This window comes from Adiantum capillus-veneris, chromosome 28 (assembly GCF_014529385.1).
Source record: "Adiantum capillus-veneris isolate H3 chromosome 28, ASM1452938v2, whole genome shotgun sequence".
Lineage (NCBI taxonomy): Eukaryota > Viridiplantae > Streptophyta > Polypodiopsida > Polypodiales > Pteridaceae > Adiantum > Adiantum capillus-veneris.
The window spans coordinates 81,628,778-81,655,027 of record NC_140958.1 but is presented as its reverse complement, the minus strand read 5'-3'; the positions used below and the strand labels follow the sequence as shown (position 1 = coordinate 81,655,027).

At 40.5% G+C, this 26,250-nt stretch overlaps 1 pseudogene; it reads right to left on the bottom strand.

Annotated features, from left to right (window-relative positions):
- Positions 1 to 26,250, bottom strand: part of LOC147420770 (uncharacterized) — a 28,311-nt pseudogene that overhangs the window by 522 nt on the left and 1,539 nt on the right.

Sequence of the window (26,250 nt, the reverse complement as noted above, 5' to 3'; positions counted from 1 at the left end):
CGAAGCACGGTGGACGCATACCTACTCGATGAACCATAAATAGCACAGAGCAAAGACAGTGTAACAAAAGAGGCACCGTTAGAGAAATCAACAACATAAATCATTAGAGTATTAGTACAAAGCAAGTGTTTCACCTCAATAGGACCTCCAAAACTCAAAAAATGACCATAGGCTCCATGATGGAGTACTACAATACGTCGATGAACAACCATCTCTGCAGCACGACAAAACCTCTCCACCCACCCAATGGCCTCTCCTATTCAAAGCATTAATTATTACAAACACGTACAATGATTATTACTATCTTATGGCATGATCATAAACAAAAGGATCTCATCCGCCGTAGACACCATGATTAGAAGCCAGCCTGAATCTGCTAGCATCGAGAATGCCAAATGAACTCCATCACGCACATGATCCTCACTACAAATGTCCCACTGAGGTAGAGTAGAGGAGCCTACTAGAGACCCACCAAAGGGGAGATCCAAGAAAATGAAATCAACAGCCCATGGAACGGCTCTCCCCGCGTGAGTATATAGTGTAGCCTATGAACGTGCCCATGAAAGATGCTCATGTATGAGGATCCATATGGGATTCCGGACTCCCGCTCTGAAGTCTGCAGCAATGGCAATGTAGTCCCCCACTATGGCCATGCACCCTGTGTCAACAAAACTGGATATGTTTTGTAGTGGAGACTCCACAAGATAAACAAATGAGATAGTCTTCCTAGCCATGATGGTGCCAGAAGACACTAGAGCATCACAACAAGATAAAATTAGTCATCTATGAAGCATATTTTTGGAAAGCATTAACAAACTTTTATAAGACATACCAGACATTGAGCCCACATCCTCCTCTACAATCGTATCCACAAATGTTTCCTTTTCCTTTTGCGAGTTGCGTGCATCTTAAACAAAACATTTTAATTCAAAATACTACTAACTTATGGTTGTTTGGCATGCCAAAGAGTGAAAAATACATGCATGTCTTGCCTCTCGTCTATCTGCTGGTGGATTTTGTATCACAGCATCCCTCGACATCGTGTCATGCAGCTCTCTTTCACGATCAAGAACATGTCCTTTTTCCATATCTAACCACCATGGAAAATTCTCAATCTCCCATGCAATCAAGGTGCGCATACTAGAGGGATACATGTATGTGTCTTGAGTAGCCATCTGAGTCCACTGTCTTGCCAAAAAAGGCATGGCAGCAGCACATTCTTGGATACCAAAAACATAAGGAATCTACATTGAACAACTAACAAGTTACATGAAGCTCATCACATAAACATAACAAACTAATAAAATTGCAATTAATAAATTGTTCACCTGAAAGACAAACATTGTGCTGCCATTCGTAATGTATCTACCTTCTTCAATGCCGGCTTCTCCACATCCTTCGTCTTTGCTCCAAGAGACACTTCAATTGGAAACAAAAAGGGCCAGGCTTCAAATTTTATCTCCTCAAAATAGAATGTGAGGGTAGAGTCATGTGGCAAAGGCACAACGCCAGGCACATCCATAAGATCTGACACAATCTAAAATGCTCTTTCAAAGACTCGTGCCAAAAAACCCTCTCTACGAAGCCACCTACAAGTCCAAAAAGAGTGAGAGAAAAAAAAGACAGTACAACAAATTAAAGATTAATTATCAAGGGTCATCTTACATGCGAAAGACGTGATCTCCTTTCTTAAGACCATATGCACCCCTTGTAATCTTGTCCACCTCAAGCAAAGAAATCCAATGAATTTTGTTTTGAACAGGAGCATCTTGGAGTTCTATTAAGTTCAATTTCTCCAATGTAGCCCAACTATCATTACCCAATTTCAGAGACAAAACCCTTGCTAGCCAATCCGTCCCAAGGTTGGGATCCACAATGTTAAGTAACTGCAATATGAGTATAAAAATGATAATTACTCTAATTACATATTGTACCATTTTCCACAAATAAAGAGTAGATGCAAACAAATAAAGTACCTTCCAAATACGATCTTGATATTTGTGTGTGATCTCTTGGTGAATTCTCTCCTCTTCCTTTTTGAAGTCTTCTTCAGACAAACCATGCTTCATATTTGACATTCTCTTATCTTTCTCTTTTGTCATTTGAATCAAAAATCCAAAATAAGCAAGACTATATTAATAATCACTCACACCAATGACAAAAGAAAGCAATTTATTTGATTCATAAATCATAGACCAACCTACCAAGGTAACGTCGAGTGAGCAGATACCAAGGCTCTGAACCTTTGGCATACTCTTTCCGTACGGAGGTAATAAGATTTTGATCCTTTTCGGGTAAACTGTTTAAGTACATCACATGATCCGCCGCACAAATGTGTGTGGTATTAACGATATCATCACAAAGATGAGTGGAAACCAAAGCATGAGTATTCAGGCTGCATTGACATATCATGCAAGCATTCAAACATACGATAACTTAAATACTTGCAAAGTTGATCAAGCAAAACACTTACAAGTTCATTCTTTGTAAACTACTTAGCAACGCAATCTCAGGCACTTTGGTAGGATCTATGATAGTGCACAAAAAACGACAATGCTTCTCCTTAGAAGTGGAAAACATTTCTTTAATTGCCTCTGTCCATGCCACAGTACGATGATTCCCTTCCCAAACATAGAACATGTGATTGACAAGATCTTGAAACTTTGGTTTCTTTTTCAATTCACATTCGAATTCATCATTGATCTCATTCCATAGAGGTCCCCATGTTGCTTTGATCTCATCTTGAGTACACACAAAAGTTAAACTTTAAACAAAATCCAAAGAATGTGAACAATGGCAAAAAGATAGAAAGTATTGACATACCTGTCACAAGGCTCTCCTCTCTTTTGCATGTCAATAAAGAGACAATGAAAGCTCCTTTTTCTTGCATATAGCCTTCTTTTGCAAAGGCAGACTTCAACCCACTAAGATCGTCTCTCAACCCTCTCACCCTTGCATATGGAATCAATCTGCAAAAGGGAATAGAGGGACAATCAAAGCAGCTAAATACACGTGTGCTCTCAAGCATATCTGCTCCCCTATGCATGAAGATTTTTTGTTCATCCTCCATTTCTGCGGCTGCACCAACCTCATCCCTTATCTCCCATGGGACTATCTGCAACCCATTCTCCTCAGGGGCTAGTGTCTCATCTATCTCATGTAAAGATCCCTGCCCCATGTCCATAGATAGAATCTCCTTTTCTTGTGTTTCTAGCTCCTCTATCATGATAGTAGCTGAAATCGAAGAGACTTGGTCACTACTATCCACATGACCATAAGAGATTTGGTCACTACTCCTCCCTTTCCGGGCACGACCACGGGATCTAGGGCTGATCCAATGTAAATAAACAATTCAACATTTTTAGTAACCTTCAAAAAGAAATCAGTTGTTGACGGAAGCACATAATGAAACATAAAGTATTGTTATGGAATAACAAAACGAAACAAAATTTAATTTAGAGCATTATTTCAAATATTATGCATAGCCCATGAGATATATCTCCAATAGATTTTAGAAACCAAGGCTATTTATTTATTCCAACATTATTAAAAAATGTAAAAAATTCATGAGAATATTTAATTGCAGATATTTAAAACTTTAAAACACCTAGCAGGAGAACGCCCTCTTCGATTAGATGTACCGTTTTTGCCTGCCATCGATTGCCCTTGTCGTGAATTGACCTATACAAGTCAAAACTAAACTTAAATTTGCAAACATGCCATAAGTAACTCTACATTTAAAAATAAGTTGTATTAACAAAAAAACAAACAAAATGCACAATGATAGATCATTTAACACCATTCCATGTGTAGCAATTGTCTAAGCAAGCCAACAACAAAGATCATCAGCGCCCATGTAGCTCACAGTAGTGAATCTGGACAATTGCTTGCCTTGAGTCCAAAGGGGAGGGGGTTGTAGGAAAGATTCAAAGTCGATAGGGAGGTTAGGCACTCAAAATGTTTTGAAGGAATGGTGCCACTCAGGTGGTTTAGGGAAAGGTCTAGGGACTCTAATATGCGCAGACTAGCAATGGTTTCGAAAATATGCATGCTCAGCTGGTTGTCGAAGAGATTCAATAACACCATGCCTACAAGCTAGGAGGTTATAGAAGGAGGAATTTGCCCCACTACCTTCTTTTCAAAGAGGTCAATGGAAGTGATGATCCATACCAAGTATTGGAATGTGAGAATTTGGACCTTCGCATTCACTTTCAGCTTCTCATCATATCTGGAGATAGAGGAGGTGACACTGCTTTTACTAACCCCATCCTCTACCTCGACAATGAAAGACTTCAAGTGAAGGTCATTAGGAATGAAGCTCCAAAGGTTGGAATGGGAAATCTCTAAGTATTGCAAAGAAGCTGAGAAGGTGAATAAAACAAGCAGTTATCCGGCTATGAAGGTTGTTGAAGATCAAGACTAACAACCTTAGCCTTGAGAGAGCCTCGAGCCAATAATTTCCAAGAGTGCCCCCCAACTTATTATTGCTTAAATCGAACACTACTAGCTTCGTGCATTGTGATACGAACTCAGGAAGAGATCCACTCAATTGGTTTCCTTTCAACGATAAGGTTTGGAGCTTCTTCAACATGCTTATACCAAAAGGGATACTTCCTTTGAATTTGTTATGGTCCAGTTTTAAAGAGCTCCGGGTAACGTTCAATCTCCTTTGGAATTGAGCTGTTTAGCTGGTTTGCTGACAAAATAATGTTGACTAGTACACAAGGTGAGTTCTCTGATTTAGAAAGGTATCTGAAGGACGAGAGATCACCCACAAAGCGGTTTTGAGAAAGGTCTTGGTCTCTTAGGCTCTGTTGGAATTTCTCCTTTTCCCCTTGCGCTCAACATGAATTTCGGAAATTGAAAATGGCAAGAAATTAAGCTGACACACATGTTTTCCGAACACTTGAACATACCTCTCTCTCTCTCTCTCTCTCTCTCTCTCTCTCTCTCTCTCTCTCTCTCTCTCTCTCTCTCTCTCTCTCTCTCTCTCTCTCAGTGCAGCCGTTTTTTGACCTAGTAGACAGCAGTCCACTCTTTTGATCATAACTTCTTCATCCGAACTCCGATTTGGGTGATCTATAGCCTCAATCGAAGAGCACGAAGTCCTCTATGCATTGATGTAAAGACAAAAATTTTCAGAGTTATGGAAGGCATTTCTGTAGCAGCATTTCCGAAGTGAACAGGTTCAACAAAATTGATTCTCATCTCCTATTTTACATACAATGTCTTCCGGCACTCACAAGGGTTCTTCTTCTTCAACAAGGTCCACAACCATTGTGGAAAATGATCCAAAATCTCCTAAGTGTGGAGATAGCAACACAACCACCCAACCAACGACATTGGAAACCATGATCATGGCGTACTTGGTATCATTGCAAGAGACCGTAAACAAACAAGGCGAAGACTTACGAGCACTTGCAATGCAGAATGGCACACTAAGGGTACTTGTGGTTGAGAATGAGAATCTCAAGAGGACACTTGAGATGCAAACAACACGTTTGATGCAACTTGAAGAGGAAGTCAAGGAATGTAAACGCTCTCTTGTGGACTTGAATGCTTTGAAGGAGCGGATGAGCAAAGTAGAGCATGACCATGTATTGAAAGAGGAGAAATTTGACACTATGAGCCGGGATGTATGCGACATGAAAAATGTATGCACAAACAAGTCTTGGGCTGATGTATGTGGTAGCAATGTGGTTTCTAATTCCTCACTCATGCAAGCTATGGTTCAAACAAAGAATGTTGAGAATGTGGATGTGGAGGAGTTGAAGGAACGGGAGCGAAGTTCCAAGAACATTGTTAATCGTGGAATTCCCGAAGAGAAGTTAGAGACACCTCCTTCTCTTGCCATTGTTATTGAATATTTCTTCAAAACCCACTTTGGCATGTCCGGAGTTATGGTCTATGGAGCACATAGAGTGGGGAAGCAAGGAGCTCCTCTCTCGGGAGAACGACCAATTGTATGCACCATGCCGGATGAGACCAAGCGAAAGATTATCCTTGATAATAGTTGGATCTATTTGAGGGATACAAAATGTTTTGTATGTGAAGATCGCACTATTAAGCAACAAAATATGCGTCGCAAGGCATATGAGGAAAAGAATAATAAAAACAAGGAGATCTCTCATGAAGAAAATGTGCCCAAGGAGGAGGCAAGTCTCTCAAGCAAATAGGGATGCGTGACCTATGAGACCGAGTTACAATTGAAAATATGCTTTTGGAATTGTAATGGATACCCATGGAATGCGGGGGTTGGCATTGATGAACTAACAAGCAAAGTCGATGTTGTACTTCTTGTTGAAACTTGGGAGCATGATACACAAAGGATTAACGGCTTGGAGGATTACAATGTACATTCATTGATGTGGTCAAAGAATCTCAAGCAAAGAAGAGGACAAGGAGGGTTAGCATGTATGGTTAAGAAAGGATTGGAAGATTTTGTATCAATTGTGAAAGATGACAAGTACAAACGTTATGTATGGCTGAAAATTATGACACCAAAAAGAGCACCCATTTTTGTAGCCGGTTGCTACATTCCTCATCATGATTCTCCCTTTTATGCTTGCATGGATAGAGATCAACCATTTTCTGATTTGGAAGAGGACATTGCTTATTTCAAAGGTGAAGGTGATGTTATTGTATTTGGGGATATGAATGCTCGCACAAAAACATTGCAACATGATACTCAACAATTTGATATGCCATACATTTCAAGGGAGTTGGAGAAAGTTCACTTGTATGATCGTACTTCAATGGATGAGAAAGAGCCGGATCACTATGGAAAGTTACTTTTACACATGTGTAATAGCACGGGTATGCTCATTGCCAATGGTGTATCTTTGTGGAGTGGAACCAATGGATTTACATGTAGAAGACATAATGGGGATAGTGTGATTGACTATATGCTACTCTCTGAAGCCATGATGTATTGCATAAAGAGTTTTATGTTTGGTCAATGGACCCCGAAATCCGACCATCACACCTTATGTATTGACCTTTCATGTGGAGAAGCAACTAATCATGATAATCTCAGCCAAAGGAAAGAGAAGTTATCACTATGTATGGATTTCAAACGGGCACCAATGTACATTGAAATGGTTGAGCAAAAATTATGGATGACAAAGCTTCAATGTGATGCACCATTGGAAACTAAATGGGAAGCTTTCAAGAAAGCTATTTGTTCTTGTGCAGAAGAATGCTTTTCCATAAAGCATCTCCATGGTATCAACAAAGATAGATCACGCAAAAGGTGGTTTGATAAAGAATGTCAAGATGCTCGAAAGTCCTTGATAAAGCTTGATGCAGCTATGGACAAAGACAACTATCAAAGTCATTTGCATACATACAAGGCATTGATTCAAAAGAAGAGAAGAAGATGGGAAGTAAAGCAACAAGAATTTCAAGTCCAAGAAAAGGCACATGCATGTGGAAGATTTTGGAGAAACTTGAGAGGCAAGCGGGTTGAGAATTTTGGTAACTTGAGTCTAGTGGATATGTACACACATTGTAGGCAATTATATGAGCAAGAAAATACTGAAAAAATGCCATTTTATGGTTCACTCCCATGTATGCCGTCTTTTTTTACTATTGAGGATGTATGCGGTGGGCTTGAAAAGTTGGCCACTCGCAAAGTGGGAGATCTTCAAGGTATCAAGCCGGAGATGATCAAATGGACGGGAGATTTTACCCATGAGTGGATGTGTGATATGTTCAACCTTGCACTTCAACATGGTATGCCTTATGATTGGAGTACTAATTGGGTTAAGCCTTTGCATAAAGGAGGGGATGTAAAGAATGTAAGCAACTACCGGACTATAATGATTGGGTCTCTTATGGCAAAGTTGTTTGGGTGCATAATGGAGATGAAATTGAGTGATTGGGCTGAAGAGAATGACAAGCGTGCAAAGGGACAAGCGGGTTTTCGTCGATGCCATAGCACCATTGATCATCTTGTCACTCTTCGTGTTCTCATGGAGGAAAGTCGGTTGAAAGGCAAGCGATTGTATTGTTGTTTTGTGGACTTTAAGAAAGCCTTTGATATGATTCCACGTAACAATTTGTGGAGAAGGATGGAAGAACTCCAAGTGGCAAGTGAGTTTATGCTTGCGGTTTCTTGAATCTATGAGAAGGTGATTTGTCAATTGCGCATGGGAAGAGAAATTTCAGAAATTTTTGTAAGCACTATTGGGGTTAAACAAGGATGTCCATTGTCACCAACTCTCTTTGGTCTATGCATCAATCAATTGAAACAAATGGTACTTGAATTTATGCAAGAAGAAGGCATTGAAGAGGTCACTATTTGCAATGCGGTAATCATGCTTTTGTTGTATGCGGATGATGTAGTGCTTCTAGCACACACTTTAGAAGATGCACAAAAGCTTATGGTTGTCCTTGAGAACTTTTGCTTGCATAGTGGGCTGATTGTAAATGAATCCAAAACAAAGGTTATGCTTGTGAAAACCAACCATAAGGAGAAGCCATTCATTGTGTACAACAACGAGACACTTGAAGTTGTTGAGAGCTTTAAGTACCTTGGCCTTGAGTTTCCATCCAATCACAAGTGGCATGAATGTGCTATGCGTCGTTTGGAAGTGGGAAAGAGAGCATATTATGCATTTGAGAACATGTGTAATGCGGGAACCATCAAGTGTTGGGTTCTCAAGAAGTATCTTTTTGATGCATTGGTGACACCAGTTCTTCTTTATGGAGTTGAAGTGTGGGGCGGAAGCATCTCAAAGTCTACTTGGAAAGAGTTTGAGAATGTCCAAAAGTGTTTTCTTACAAACTTTCTCCAAGTTAAGACACAAACACCATATATGCTCCTACTTCTTGAGTCGGGATCTCTTCCAATTGAGGTTATGGGCATGGAAAGGGTTGTGGAGTACATGATAAAGATGCGTCAAAACCCCTCACATCGACTTCCTACAATTGCATGGGAAGCAAGCAAAAAAGTTCAAAAGACGCATAAAAGCAAGATCTTGAGCACGGGATGGATGCAAGACATAAAGAAGTGGTTTGGGAGATGGGATGCATTACACTTGCCACATGATGCTTCAATTGACTCTCAAGTGAATGAAGCTTTTCTACAACGCCAATGTATTACGGCTTGGGAGAAATCCGGTGGGTCACTCTTCATACATTACACCACCTATATTGCCCCCAACTACAAAACCATGTTCTTCGCTAAGAGAGGGAACCGTACTCACGCTTACATGCTTGAGCCTATTCCCTTGTCCGCGATACGCACTATCGCAGCAATTCGGCTTAGCTCCCATTTCCTTCGATGCGAGATAGGTCGTTGGGGCAATGGAGAAGAGTCAAATCGATTGTGCACATTATGCTCACTGCAAGTTCGAGAGTCTGAGTACCACACACTACTAGAGTGCTCAACTTTTGATCAGGAGACCCGTGTATATGAATGACCTCGAGGATGATTCAGATTCAGTCGAGACAATGGAGACTAGAACCAATACCACAAAGGGAAAGACCGACCAAGAAAACCGTAACATGGAACCAAATGAAAACCGAATAAGAGAAAACCATAAAGAGCCTTTGAAAACACCACAAGTGTTTCCAAATCCAATCCAAAACCCCCAAGATAAACCGCAGGGGCAAAAAGGGAAGAATCGTAAAAAGAAGATTGGGACGTACCCAAACCCAGTAGACGAGATTGAGCAGGTGAAACATCTAAGAGGTTTAGTGGAGGAGACTCAAAGGAAACTAGAACCAGAACCCATGCATGTCAAAATTCATGACACAGTGTTTCCCACGCAAGTTCATCCACCCCACATGAACCATAGACCGTTAGCCATATCTAGTATCATCCAAGAAGGGAGTGAGGACGGGACATCAGAAAGTGAGCATACACCCTTCTTGTTGGAAAGGATGTTTAACGAAGGAATACCTGATCCCATTGAGGAATATGAGATTCCATCCTCACTAGTTCCTAGTCAAGGACCTACACCCTGCAAAATGCCAATGAATGTTGCCAAACTAGTGGACTTCATGTCTTCTGAGGTCCGAACCACGATCATAGCAAAGCTGTATGGAAATCCTGAGTTATTCCTTGCACTTCGAGCATTCCTTAACGGAGAGCTACGAACGGGATTACCGTAGTTTGCGCAACCAAATAGGCCTGACTCGATTATGATTGATGAGGAAAATCATGTGCAATCACTTGACTTAGATGGACACGAGTCCGTGATCGAGGTACACATTAACGAATTAGGGCAGTATTTTGAAGGCGACGAGTCTAATGCGACCCTACCCATCACTACCAAGGGTTTAACTATAAAGGGAATTCTTGATGGTGGTGCGGGAGTTAGCATCGTTACAAAAGATTGTTGGGAATCCATGGGAAAACCCCACCTCAGTGTTACTAACATTGTGGTAAAGATGGCAAATGGTACCATAGCCAAACCTATGGGGATGCTCAAGGATCTTAAGATCAAAGTTCTAGGACACAAGGTACGACATATGTTCATTGTAATGGATTTCTCTAAACACCTTATGTCATATGAAATGATTTTAGGACGACCATTCATGAGGGAAGCACAAATGGTTCATGATTGGTCTAAAAATCATGTCTATTTGCAATTCCAAGACTTTGTCCTTAGAGTGGATTTGGTGACTGGTAAGGTACACCCCTTAGGGAGTAAAACCATTATTGATCATCGCTTTGACACCACAGTTCACTCGGCCCCACTACAATATTGTTACACTTGTAAGAAGGATACAGACATTGGCCAAGATTCTCCTTACATGGATGTGTTACCGGGTATGACGGAATCAGACAACGTAGACTGGGTACACCTAGCTGCAACCATAGATACCTGGGGAAATAGAGGAACCACTTGGGTCACACCAGAGGGGGAAGAGGTACCACAAATTGCACCTCTGAACATGATAAGTGCCATACATGCATCTTCTAAGGGCAAGGCAATTGTAGACCAATCTGATAGTGACACCGATAGCTCAATAGAAGACTTTGACCAACACGACTCAGACACTAACTCCCAGAGTGAAACGGATTCTGAATCTCATGAATTAGAGAGTGGAGCAAGTTCAGAGTCAGAACATTCGAAAGGACCGAGCACATCAACCGATGATAGCTCCTCCGAGAGTGAAGAGGACACCAACGAGGACTCCTTTAGTGAGCCAGATCTAAATGCAAATCAAAATCAGGTCTCAAATAAGAAAAAGAAAAACTTTAAGAGGCGTCGATATCGAGCCAATGTACGTGCTAGGATAAAAAAGAAGAGATCCTCAGCAGAATGGCTCAGTTATATAGGAGCATGTGATGCTCATCGTAAATTGGTAGACGATTGGGGTGAATATCTCCAAAATGTTATGTGGTGTAGACCACGACCCCATGACATAGCCCAATTAGAGATCATAGACAAGCCAAAGTTGAGCCGCACTGCAAGGAGGCGTCAAAACCAAGAGTTAGTTCGACAACACAAGAAAGCAGAAATGAAAGCACAGACCAAAGCACAACCGGAATCCACAGACTTGCATCCTGCACTAGAACATTTCAAATCTTACACCACGGGGGAAGCAAAGGTTGTGTACACAAAAGCCCAAAGAATACCTATCGATGGGAATGATGGAATCTATGATGGGCCGACAATAGTTAAAGAAATAGAATTAGCCGACCCCGGTGAAGAATCAAAACCTGTTTTTATTGCCCAAGACCTCACAGAAGTTGAAGAGGCGGTCCTCAAAGAGCTTCTCAAGGAATTCAAGGACATATTCGCTTGGACATACCATGATATGAAAGGTGTTCCACCTTCTGTGGTCCAACATACAATCCCTATGATTAGCACTGCGAAGCCCGTACAACAAAGACCCTACCCGATGAATCCTAAGTACGCAAAGATCATTCAAGAAGGACTAGAAAAGCTTATCAAATGTGGGTTCATATATCCTATTGAACACTCTGAATGGGTGTCTCCAATAGTTATCGTGCCAAAAAAGAATGGGAAACTCAGGGTGTGCGTGGACCTCAAAAAAGTTAATGCAGCTACTAGAAGAGACCATTACCCCCTACCATATTCCGAACATGTACTCGAAAGAGTTGTAGGCAAGAAAGCTTATAGCTTTCTAGATGGGTACTCAGGCTACAACCAAATCACGATAGCGCTAGAGGACCAAGCTAAAACTGCCTTCATCACAGAATTTGGCGTGTTTGCATTTCGTGTGATGGCTTTTGGCTTAGCAAATGCCCCTGCTACATTCCAACGATTAATAAACACTGCTTTTAAAGAATATTTGAGAGAGTTTTGTGAAGCTTTCTTAGACGACCTTTGTGTTTACTCTTCTTGGAAAGAACATCTATCATGTTTGCGGAAGGTGTTTGAAAAGTGTAGGTTATATCGTATCTCATTGAACCCGTTCAAATGCCAACTTTGGGTCAAGCATGGAGTTATTTTAGGGCATATAGTATCTAAGAATGGTATCTCAACCGATGAGAGCAAAATTAAAGTGATTCTAGAGTTACCACCACCAATCAATTACAAGGGAGTTCAAAGGTTCATGGGACACGTGGGTTATTATCGACGGTTTATTTTATTTTTCGCTGAGATAGCACGTCCTTTGTACAAGCTTCTCATTGAATTTAAATGGACTGAAGAGTGTGACCAAGCCTATGAACAATTGAAGAAAACACTAGCAAGTGCTCCGATTTTAAGGACACCTAACTAGGATGTCATTTTCCATGTGCATATTGATGCATCAAACTTTGCTATTGGGTGTGTTCTCACTCAACCAGAAGAACATAAATTGGACTATCCCATTAGCTTTGCAAGCCGTCAATTGAACGATGCTGAAAGGAACTACACCACTACAGAGTGAGAAGGTTTGGCAATGGTTTATGCAGTAAAGAAATTTCGCTACTACCTTCTGGCAAACAAGTTTGTATTTTATGTGGATCATCAAGCGTTGCTGTATCTGGTAAACAAGCCATGCTCCACAGGAAGAATCACACGATGGTTGTTAATTCTTCTGGAGTTTGATTTCACGATTGTAGTGAGACCCGGTAAAAGGCACGTCATGGCTGATCATTTGTCTCGCATACCCAATGGTGAAGCCCCTACAGGAGTTGATGATGAATTACCTGATACTTCCCTATTCATAGTTGAGACTATGCCTGAATGGAGTGAGAACATTGTTAACTTTTTAGTTAATGGTTTTCCACCCAAGGAACTTCGTAAGGATATCGCTCGAAGGCTAGTAAAAGAATGTGAACCCTATTGTTTGATTGCCGGAACTCTGCATAGACTAGGCAAGGACGATATTCTTAGGCGTTGTGCCCGCGAGGATGAATATTTGTATATCTTGCAAGAAGCACATATGGGCATAGCAGGAGGACATTTTTCAGGAGACCTGACTGCTAGAAAGGTGCTGCAATCAGGCTATTGGTGGCCAACTTTATTTAAGGATGCATCACTTTTTACAAAAGGGTGTGATGAGTGCCAACGTTACAAGACCACACAGCGCAAAGACAGAATGCCCTTACATCCTATTAAAGTAACCCAACCATTTGAAAAATGGGGCTTAGACTTTGTAGGTCCAATTAGTCCCGCAGCTCGCAACACTCAATCTCGATATATTCTAGTTGCTACGGACTATGTAACAAAGTGGGTTGAAGCTAAGGCTTCACAAAAAGCTGACGCGAGGACAACAACTAAGTTTCTTTTTGAGAACATTATCACAAGATTTGGTTGCCCTTTTGAAATTGTTAGTGATAATGGTACCCATTTTATAAATGAGGTAATAAGAGAGCTTACCACGACCTTTATGATATCCCACCATAAGTCTACACCTTATTACCCGCAAGCTAATGGACAAGCCGAGAGCACCAACAAGACTCTAAGCTCTATTTTAACCAAGACGGTAGAAGCTCATCGCACTGATTGGGATTTGAAGTTGACATCTGCTCTATGGGCTTATCGTACTGCTTATAAAGTGGCTATTAATTGTACGCCATTCAAAATGGTATACGGCCAAGAAGCGGTTATGCCTTGGGAATTTGTCATTCCTAGTCTTAGGGTAGCTTCGCAAGAAGGATGGAATGGTAACCCCTTAACCGAGCGTTTGTATATCTTAGAAAAACTAGAAGAAGAGAGACAGTTGGCTGTGCAAAATGTTGAGATGTCGAGCTCTACACCTTGAGCTGGCATCCACTACGGGTCTTGGCCGCTTACGGCATTTACTCACTGGCGCGTTAGGTGACCGACACGGAGGATCTCTGCCAGTGATTCTACAGCTGGACTACACTTATAGTGCCAGCCTAGTACGCTTCTAGCGAGTTCACACTTAGTGACCGCATGTACATATGTGCTACTTTTCAGCTTTAGCACTTAGTCATTTTGTACTCTCTTTTCGGTGAAGAAGAAGAAGAAGCTTTCCATCTCTGTGTGCTTTGTGCTTGTCTTGTGTAGCTCTCTTGCATCCTCATTCTTTACATGGTATCAGAGCCTGGTGCAGGCAAGAGAGGCTAAGAGAGCAAGAGCATCACAATCCCTTCGTTCGCAATCCACGACCAGATGCCGAAGGCGCCTCGCGCAACGAAATTTTTTTTAGGGGTTTTTCGCACAAGTTTCTGAACAAGTCTCCAAAGTGCAGTATACAGAGATTTACTGTACAAGTACAGTGGTTGTATGTACGCTTGATTGTGGACACTCGTTGAGTGTAGAAAGCATTACAGGAACCACGATAGCAGGTTCAACAGATTTGCAGGTTTTTGCAGATTGCAGCTATTTTGTCTTAGTGCTTCAAGATGTCTGACGGTTTCAGTCAGATTGTTACTGAGAAGCTTGAGAAAAATAACTACCCTGAATGGAAGTTCAGAATAACAAATTTCCTAAAAGGAAAAGGTTATTGGGACTATGTAGAAGGAGACAATGAAAAGGAACCAGAGATTCCCGAGGCAAATGCTACAGCAGAACAAAGGAAAGCTTTGAGGGACTGGCAACAAGGCCAGAGCAAAGTGATGTATTGGCTTTCTATGAGCATCACAGATGGCATGATGGGCTATCTACAAGATGCTGAAACCCCCGCCATTGCATGGAAAAACTTAGGCAGAGTGTTCGAGGTGAACACCAAGGCCAGGAAGCTTCAACTAAAGTCGGAGCTAAATCAGGTTAAGAGGAACAACCTCTCCATCAATGATTATGCTTTGAAGATCAAGAGTATCATTGAGGCTCTTGGATCTATTAAAGTCTCAGTGGAAGACGATGACATTGTCCGTGCATGCTTGGATGGTCTAGGAGATGAGTATGTACATTTTAGGTCTTCCATGAATACAAGAGACGACATCCCCGTGTTCCAAGATTTGATTTCTATGCTTATTCTTGAGGAGAAGAACCTTGACACATCTTCTTCTCATGGCAGAAATAATTCTGAACAGGCCTTCTATTCTAACTCCAACAGAGGTAGAGGTAGAGGTCGTGGTCGAGGCCCAAGGGGTTGCAGGGGCCAATTTTTGGAAGGTCAATCAAATCAAAACAATACAGGTGGCAGGGGAAACCAGTCTCAAGGCAGGGGGAGTCAAAGAGCTCGTGGTGCAGGATCAAGCAGGCAGCAACATACTCCAGATAGTAGAGAATGTTGGACTTGTGGTGAAAGAGGTCACATGTCACGTGACTGTCCAAAGGGAAAAGCAAATAGAAAGAGAGAACAGGGCAACTATGCATCTACTAGCAGAGATGCAGATGACAGCAAAAACGAGCGCATGTTTGTTATGCAACATGTAATGAATACAATGACTGCAGAGAATTCCACCCAAGATGATGTTTGGTATGTGGATTCAGGTGCCTCTAATCACATGACGTCTCGTGGAGAGTGGTTTAGAGATATGCGCAAACCAGATGTGTCAGGCTATGTGCAGACAGGAGATGACACAGCTCACCCCATTGCTCATGTAGGGGACATACCTCTAAATACGAAGAGTGGGAAATCAAAGTACTTAGCAGATGTCCTTCATGTCCCAAACATTACAAAGAATCTTGTTTCTGTTGGACAAATGGTTGAGCAGGGTTTGCAGGTTCGCTTCAATCCAAATGGCTGTTATGTAGAAGATTTCCAGAATGGCTGTAAGCTGATCACAGAGGGCAAATGTGTGGGCAGAATGTTTACGCTGAATGTAGACATGCCTGAGGTAAAAGCTGCATTATTTGCACAGGGCACAGGTGTTGTGGCTGATGTTGACATTTGGCACAAACGCATTGGCCATGTCAATGAGCAGAGATTGCGCAGCATGCAATCAAAACAGATTGTAAAAGGTTTGCCCAAATTCAAGGTGGATGGTATGCATAAAGTGTGTGCAACATGCCAATTTGGAAAACAGTCAAAGGGCTCATTTCCACATGAGCGCAATGTATGTAAAAAGCCACTTGAGGTGGTGCACACAGATGTTTGGGGTCCAACCGATACTGCAAGTATACATGGTTGCAGGTATTATGTCTCTTTCATTGATGACCATACAAGGAATGTATGGGTCTACTTCATGCGTAACAAAAGTGAAGTGTTTGGTCACTTTCAAGACTTCAAAGTCATGATTGAGAAGGAGACAGATATGCAAATCAAGACATTGAGGTCAGATGGAGGGGGAGAGTACTTCTCCAATGATTTTTCAGATTTTCTGCGAATGCATGGTATACACAGACAGTTTACATGCAGATATACTCCACAGCAGAATGGGGTCGCAGAAAGGAAAAACAGGCACATTGCAGAGGTTGCACGTGCATTGATGAATGAGAAGAACATGCCTCATCATTTCTGGGCTGAAGCTGTAAATACAGCTGTGTACATTATGAACAGGACACCTACAGCTGCGGTGCATGATGTAACACCTGAGGAAAAGTTTACAGGTACAAAGCTTGATTTGGCACACTTGAAAGTGTTTGGCTGCATAGCTTACGTGCATGTACCAGATGAGTTGCGTAGGAAATTGGATCCTAAAGCAGAGAAATGTATTCTTGTGGGATATTCCCTTGAACAAAAGGGGTATAGGTGCTACAATCCTACTACACGAGAATTACGAGTGAGCAGAGATGTAGTCTTTGATGAGATGAGCAGCTGGTACAGTAATGCACATGGCACTATTGGGGCTGATGTAAAAGATGATGTGGTTGTGTACAAAATGTGAGGCCACAGTCACAGGTTTTGAGTGGACCACAAGAGTCCTCTTCTCGTGGCTCTGTTGAGAAACCATGGAATGGTAGACTACGTACGCAGGTTACTCCACCAACAGGTACAGGGAATGTATCACGAAAAGGAAAGGAAAAGGTTGATGAACCTCCCTTTATGGTTGATGCATCATCAGGTTTTTCACATGTAGACATGGATTCAGATGGTTCTGAACAAAGTCTTGATGAGGAATTTGGAATTCCGGCTGTCAGGACACCTGGTGTAAGGAAGTACAAGAAGATGCTAGAGGGCAAAGGAGTGACCCAGGACCGCGCAGATCTAATAGAGTCAGAAATCCAATTCAGAAATTGACTTATGATGGGTATCTAGCGCATCACCAAGCCTACATGGCTAAGGTGATACATGATGTGGAGCCCACATGTTTTGAGGATGCAGTTGGAAATGTGCATTGGGATGATGCAATGAATGAAGAGATGGCTGCATTGGAAACAAGGCAAGGCTGGTCGCAAAGGGTTATGCACAGACGTATGGCATAGACTATGAGGAGACCTTTGCTCCAGTGGCAAAGATGACGACAATGAGAGCTGTCATAGCAGTGGCTGCATCTAGAGGATGGATTATGCATCAAATGGATGTAAAGAATGCCTTCTTGAATGGTGAGTTGCAAGAGGAAGTGTATATGGATCAGCCACCTGGTTATGTCGATCCAGGTTACCCAGATTATGTATGCAGACTTCTCAAAGCTTTGTATGGTTTGAAGCAGGGCTCTAGAGCATGGTATGATAGGATTTCCAAGTATCTTGTCAGTATTGGTTTTAGGAGAGCTCATGCTGATCATTCACTCTATGTACGTGAGAGTGATGTGGGGATTGTGGTCATTACCATATATGTAGATGACCTTATTATTGTTGGTGACAATGCTATGGAGATTGACCATGTGAAGGGTCTTCTCAAACAGGAGTTTGAAATGAAAGATTTAGGCGAGTTGCGCTACTTTCTTGGCATTGAGGTGATCAGGACTCCAGAGGGTGTATGGCTATCACAGAGACAGTATGCTTTGGACATGTTGTCAAAGTATGGTATGGCTGATTGTAAGCCCTACGTTGGAACATTTTAGGGAGCTCTTATGTACAGAAACATATACTTGTCCCTAGGTTTTAAGCAAGTGAGAAGTGTGAGTAAATTTTGAAATGAATGATATAGAAATTTGTGAAAGAATAGGTAATACACTTGTGCGAAGATGCATAGAAGTGGCATAAATGAATGAAGACGCATGCACTTTTGCGAAGACACATGAAAGTGGCATGGATGAAACTTTTATTGAGCTTTACTTGTCATTCCCCCTTAATCTTAGTAATAAGGAGCAAGATTGGGTAAAGTAGCTACCACATGAAGAATTAATTTTTGGGACATTGACTGGAAGATAATTTTGAGTAGTAATGAACAAATCCAAGAAGTTCTTGTGATTAGCCACAAATAAAGCTATAAGCATATATAGTAAGACTCATTTTGAAATTACTGATGGCTTGGAATATTCAAGAAGAAGAAGTTTATAGGATAGTCCTAAAAGAATCGGGATAGTCGAACCAGAGAACATGTTAGTCATGTTGAGACACCTTATCGAACTTTTCAAACTCCTAAGGAAAGAGCCATTTCTACTAAGAAATGGAGAACATGTGGCTCGAATGAAGTTACACGGTTAACCCTTTGGGGATGCGTACGACTATTGAATAATTTACGGATTGCAATGATGAGAGAAAGTTGGGATTGGGACCAAATGGATATGGTATGGTCCAATCTTATTTTTAGATTTTGAAAGTAAACTTCTACTTATAGCATCTCAAGACAAATAGAAAAGACAGTAAATGAGACGTGCTTAAAAACGCACAAGGAATCAAGATAGGAAAGTGCAATAGATAAGTTCATAAATATTACAGACATTTAAACTCCTAAGAAGAATAAGAAAATAAACTTATGAGTTAGCCAAGAACTCAAAGTTGGAAACTTTACTCAAGACTATCATAGACAGAAGACCCTTTGCTAAAAGCACTAAATAGAGATGTCCATAAGAATTTAATTAAAGAGGAGAGACTGACATTTCAAGACAAGGAAGTGCGGACAATACTCAAATTCTTCAAAAAAGGGTTGTTTCTTTAATTAAAGCCAAAAAGGATTACAAGGGAAGCAAGAAGTAATTACAAGAGAGGCAAGAAAGTTTACAACTCATGAAGATCCTCTAATAAATGGTCACATAACCAAGTATTGCAAGCGCCGCACGCACATGTTAGTACGCTCACCCTCTAGAATGGTTCTATGAGAAACAGCTTGAGCAATTTCTCGGGTATGAGCTGAGAAAAGAAAAGGACCTCTAAGAGGAAGACTCTAGATGGTATCGAGGAAAATCTTGGAATGGGGGATAAACTGCACAAGCAAGAACAACCTTGCGCAAAACCCAATATCTCGTGTCCTTTTGACACAGTAGTATTGAGAGCCAAGTCCAAGAGCCTCTATAACCACAGCAAGTCAGGTATTGTTACGAAAATGGTCTATACCCTAGAGAGTCACTCTTGTGAGATGTCGCCATGTCTTCAATGTCGTCTGGCCAACACAAGAATTTGGCTGAGGAAAGAGGAGATCTTTGTATCTCTCTAAGAGCTATCTTTTAACTGCCTCATCTGTACTCTGCAAGTGAGGGATTCATACATGAAGAACCAAGTCTTCTTGCCAAGACGCCATCAGATAAGAAAATGACTAAGTTACAAGAGAGTGAAGATCGCAAAAATAAGAGGATAACAAGTGCTGATAAAGAAGAGATTACCAGCAGCTTATAAAGAAGAAGTAGTGTATCGAAGAAGCCAAAAACACGATGACTTATTCAAAAGATGGCTTATTAAGAAAGATTTTCCACGACTCCCATATTATATTAGCAAATTTTTTGGGATGAAGAAGTGTAAGAGAGAAGTCAAGTTGAAAGCAATACGTATCCAAGAAGCTTCATCAATTACGTATTTTATTCGAGTTGAGGATAGCTCTTTCTTTTTTTTTGTTGGGGAGAGATGCTCCTTCAATAGACTCAAAGACCTCTTGACCAGTAGTCCTGTTCTCATCAACCCTGACTAATTCATTCCTTAGCTCTTCTTTACCCGAGAAAGTTCAATAAGAAATTCACGTAGACCCCTATTTTAGACCTCTTATGCAAGAGATTCAATTTCAGAACCGGAGGGAACACTTAACTGACTATACCTTAGCAGATGGTCTTCTTTACTACCTAGAAAGCCTCAATCCCTAGGTATTCCTCAGATGAAGTGAGAATTTCTGAGTATGAACTTTGTCACTGGTCTTCCAAAGACAACTAGAAACTATGATTCTATTATTCTCAGAGTAGATAAGCTCACTAAGGTGGCTCATCTAATTCCAATCAAGAAGATAACCACCGCCATCGACATAGCCCAAGTATTTGTCAAAGAGGTAGTAAGATTACATGGAATCCCTGCAAGAATCACCAGTGATTGCGACGCCAAATTTACTTCTGAGTTTTGGCAAGCCATGTTTCGATCTCTGGGTACCAAACTGAATCTTAGCTCAGCATATCATCCAGAGATTGATGGTCAAACTGAACGAGTGAATCAAGTCATTGAAGATATACTTCGAGCATAGTGCAGCCAGCAGCCCGAGCAATGGATCAAGTTTCTTCTCCCAGTTCAGCTTGCTTACAACTCTTCTCACCATTGCAGCCTCGGAATGTCACCCTTTAAAGCCTTGTATGGTCAGGAATGTTTAGTCCCTCTTCGATTAGCCGATCCAGCTCTTCATGTTCCTGTCACTAAGTCTACCCTGGAAGAGATGGATCATCAACTTCTAGTCATTAGAGACAACCTGAATAGAGCTAGTGATAGGCAGAAGAGCTACACTGATCTTTATGCTCCACTAGAAGCTTTAGCAAAGGTGAATAAGTTCTCCTCAAAGTCAAACCCAAATGCAGCTCCTTAAAGCTAGGGAAATTCCATAAGCCTACATTCAGATATTGTGGACCTTTTGGAATCAAATCAATATCTCCCTTTTGTCCAAACCCTTGATCATATTTTGGTTGGTTCTTTGGATTGTTCTTCAAGATATAGATGACACTTTTGGTGTAATTTTTATGCGGATGTAATCAATCGTCATAGTTATGGAATTCAAGCATCTCTAATCAGTCAATTCTTTTGAGATTTAAATTGTCTATGGTGTTTTACAAGACTAATTGTTATGATACATGGAATATCTGATTACCAAGTGAAAGATGAGGCAGTAAGCTATAGACAAAAGAGAAAAAAAGGATGGATGAAATAAATTGGGTACACAAGGGAGGAGAAATTGCAAGATTAATTGAAAGATCAGTATGAAATCCTTTAACTGTGAAGAACATGGTATTAGTTGGATGATACCAATAGATAAATGAATCAACTCTCAAAACGAAAAAAGGTTAAAGTTTAGGTAAGAATGGTAAACATATTAAGGCTAGAGAGAGAGCGAAGTGAAGAAATGATCTTCAGACCTAACAAGAGAAACACAATCCGATCACACCAAAAGAAAAATACCTAGTTGAGTAAGATCACACTCAGTAATTAAAGTAACCCCGAGTCATTAAGACTTCTTTATGATTAAGACTTTTGAGTCAGCGCTAAAAAAAATGGAAGAGAAGTGTATTATTCAAGGTCCATACTAGCTTCACTGTCCTTTAATCTAAATACCCTAAAGTTACTGACCATCTTCAATCATAATTTGACCAAAGATGGAGTCTGTCTACTCTCTAAAGCATGTCCCGAGCTGAGGACAGCTCTTTCTTTTTGTCATGGGGAGTTTGCAAGGTCCCTCCCTAAATCCTAGAGCCATTCAGAACTTTTTTTCGGCCTAGAAAATAATTTAGAAAAACCAAGATTGACAAAGAAGTCATGCGGACAACGCAACTTTACTCCTGAATGAAAAGACGAGGATTATTTTTATACTTCTTTGATGAAGATCCGCGTGGGAACTGATATAGATCGGGAACTGGGAAAAAAAGGGACTAACTTGATTGAAAGATAAAGTTAAGAGATCAGAACTAAGAAGAAAATTGGGTTCCAATAGGAATTAAGAAGAGAATTGGGGTCCAATAGCATTTGAGAAGAGAATTGGGATCCAATAGGAATTAAGAAGAGAATTGGGGTCCAATAGCGTTTGAGAAGAGAAATGGGGTCCAACAAAAATTGAGAGGAGAATTGGGATCCAATAGGAATTGAGAAGAGAATTGGGGTCCAATAGGAATTGAGAAAAGAATACCCACCATTTCCTATATAAGCACCCCCTTTCCTTTGTAATTTTACACACACATATTGCTAAGCTACTTGTATACTTGCCATGCTCAAGATTATGCTTAAGTAAATCAAAGTTTCCATTAAACCTTGATCTTGTTCTCTCCCTCTCTTGAAGGCCAAACCCTTGACGGTCTTGTGAAGAAGCTCCTCTCTCCTTCCTCTTCATCATAAATCCCTTTCCTTCTTCCTTGAGCCTCACATCTCTTCAAGAAGGACTTCAACCACACTTCCCACCACACTTCCCTCTTGTTTAGAGGAGGTAATCATCATTTCTAGTAGGATTAATTAATCCATGTGTTTTTAATACTAGGAAGGTTTATGTGCATCATTTTAGGTTTAAGCTTTAATGGTCACCTTGGAATTAGGGTTAAGTATTAATGGTAGCTATGCATCATAAAGTTAAGCTTCAAATATAGATTTGCACTCGTAAGCTAAGCTTTAATGGTAACTTTGCACTTAGGTGTAAGCTTTAGTGACTACCTTGCATTTTTAGGTTCAAGCGTTAATGGAAACCTCAAGGGTTAAGTGATAAGAGTATCTATGCATCATAAAATTTAAGCTTCAAAGGTAGATTTGCACTGATAAGCTAAGCTTTAATGGTAACTTTGCACTTAGTTATAAGCTTTAGTGACTACCTTGTATTTTAGATTTAAGCTTTAAAGGGAACCTTGCAATTCGGGTCAAGTGATAATAGTATCTATGCATCATAAAGTTAAGCTTCAAAGGTAGATTGGCTCTCGTAAGCTAAGATTTAATGGTAACTTTGCACGTAGGTGTAAGCTTTAGTGATTACCTTGTATTTTAGGTTTAAGCCTTAATGGAAACCTCGTTAGGGTTAAGTGCTAAGAGTATCTATGCATCATTAAGTTAAGTTTCAAAGGTAGATTTGCACTCTTAAGCTAAGCATTAATGGTAACTTTTCACTTAGGTGTAAGCTTTAGTGACTACCTTGTATTTTAGGTTTAAGCTTTAATGGAAATCTCAAAAACTCATAAATTATAGGATGACCTTCTAGCTTCTTAAATGGAAAGGTAAGCACCGTAAGAAAAGAGTAGTTGTCTAAGCTCGATAGAAGTAGTTAAATTTTTGGTATTGAAGAGTATTTCTAAAAGTTGTCAATTTCAAGTTTGTTTGTAAATACGGGAAGGGGGAGATAGGGGATAACTTCGCGAAATTGACATCCGTGTTGTTTTGAACGAAAACTCTACAAGCCTCCATGTAAATTCCCCATGGACGGCAAAGGATTGCAAAAACCTGGGAATCGACAAAATGGAGATTGAACTTAAAAAGTTGACATTTCCGAAGAGACATTACCCATCAAATGCCTATGGCAAAAACTCGCTTGTATTTTCTAAATAAACTTGGCTGGTAGATAATTAATGAAAGTAGGAATTAAGGTTGATAAACGAATGAGCATGGAATTTACCAACTAGGAGTTAAAAAGGAATCTCGAGAGGTGATAGGGATAGCCCATTGCAAAACATAGATTTAACTAGTAGTTTTGAAGATTGTCTGGAAATGACCGGAAACCAAGATGGATCTTCTTGGGGTCAATTTGATTGAAAGGCCGGCCCATTGAGAGGACTCTCTTGGGGAACTTGACGGAGATTGACCCTTTTCAACTAGAGCAACGTAACCGGAAAGTTGTTATACCTGGTCATTCATGCCCCAGGGATAAGGGATGAATGGGTTTGTTTTATTTTTGCCTAGCCGGGGGTGAAGTATCGGCGGTATCTTATTGGAAATCCGCCATAATCCGGGTATGGTCTGATTCCAATAGTTGGATGAGAATGTCATACTCAGGGAGGATGATGTGAATTTAATTAAGGAAATTTGTTCGACTTGGTTGCTTAAAAAGGAACTGGAAAGGTTAGGAATATAGGGGCTATCCTGTGCATCTGTCACCAGATGGTGCTATAACTCTCGAAGTAAAATACTTAGGAAGGAATGATTAAATTACTTGATGAGCCTTTCCCAAACACTTACTTCTGGGAAATATTGTGAAGTTGTTGCTATTTTGATGGCTTGTAACCGATTATCTTGGCCTGAATGGGGAGGCAAGATGAATTGGTTGAAACTAATGTGTTGCATGATTAGTTAAGAAATTAGTTACAAGCTAATTATAGCAGATAAAGGAAAGGAAATGAATTAATAGTTTCTAAATAAATATCTAGTGGGAACAACTAGATGAATTTCCCTGAACGAGGGTATGCAACAGATTGCATGCTGCTTGTTTGATGATGTTTGATAGACTGTTGTCTTCCTGATTTTGTTGTAGTTAAGTACTACCTCGGGAAGGGATTTTCATGAAATGGTCTGGTGGGTGGGAGGATCCAGAGGTTCAAATGGTCAGATGAAAATCCCTTTCCGAGGTAGTACTTAACTACTACAAAATCAGGAAGACAGCAGTCTATCAGACATCATCAAATAACAAGCAGCATGCAATCTGTTGCATACCCTCGTTTAGGGAAATTCATCTGGTTGTTCCCACCAGATCTTTATTTAGAAACTTTTAATTCATTTTCTTTCCTTTATGTGCTATAATTAGCTTGTAACTTGTTTCCTAACTAATCATGCAAAACATTTAGTTTCAACCAATTCATCTTGCCTCCCCAATCAGGCCAAGATAATTGGTTACAAGCCATCAAAATGGCAACACCTTCACAATATTTCCCAGAGTTAAGTGTTTGGAAAAGGCTCATCAAGTAATTTAATCATTCCTTCCTAAGTATTTCATTTCGAGAGGTATTGCACCATCCGGTGACAGATGCACATGATAGCCCCTATATTCCTAGCCTTTCCAGTTCCTTTTTAAGCAACCAAGTCAAACAAAGTTCCTTAATTAAATTCACATCATCCTCCCTGAGTATGACCTTCTCATCCAACTATTGGAATCAGGACATACCCGGATTATGGCGGATTTCCAATAAGATACCGAGGGTACTTCACCCGGCCGGGCAAAAATAAAACAAAACCATTCATCCCTTATCCCTTGGGCATGAATGATCAGGTATAACAACTTTCCGGTTATGCTGCCCTAGCCACAAAGGGCCAATCTCCGTCAAGTTCCCCAAGAGAATCCTCTCAATGGGCCAGCCTTTCAATCAAATTGACCCCAAGAAGATCCATCTTGGTTTCCGGTCATATCCAGAAAATCTTCAAAACTCTTAGTTAAATCTATGTTTTGCAATGGGCTATCCCTATCACCTCTCGAGATTCCTTTTTAACTCCTAGTTGGTAATTTCCAGGTTCATTCATTTATCAACCTTAACTCCTACTTTCATTAATTATCTACTAGCCAAGTTTATTTAGAAAATACAAGTGAGTTTTATCCATAGGCATTTAATGGGTAATGTCTCTTCGGAAATGCCAACTTTTTAAGTTCAATCACCGTTTTGTCGATTCCCAGGTTTTTGCAATCCTTTTCCATCCATGGGGAATCTCCATGGAATCTTGTATATTTTTCTCTTCAAAATAACACGGAGGCCAATTCCGCGAAGTTATCCCCTATCTCCCCCATCCCGTATTTTCAAACAAACTTGAAATTGACAACTTTTAGAAATACTCTTCAATACCAAAAATTCAACTACTTCTATCGAGCTTAAACAACTACTCTTTTGTTATGGTGCCTAGATTTCCATTTAAGAAGCTAGAAGGCCATCCTATAATTTATGAGTTTTCGAGATTTCCATTAAAGCTTAAACCTAAAATACAAGGTAGTCACTAAAGCTTACACCTAAGTGCAAAGTTACCATTAATGCTT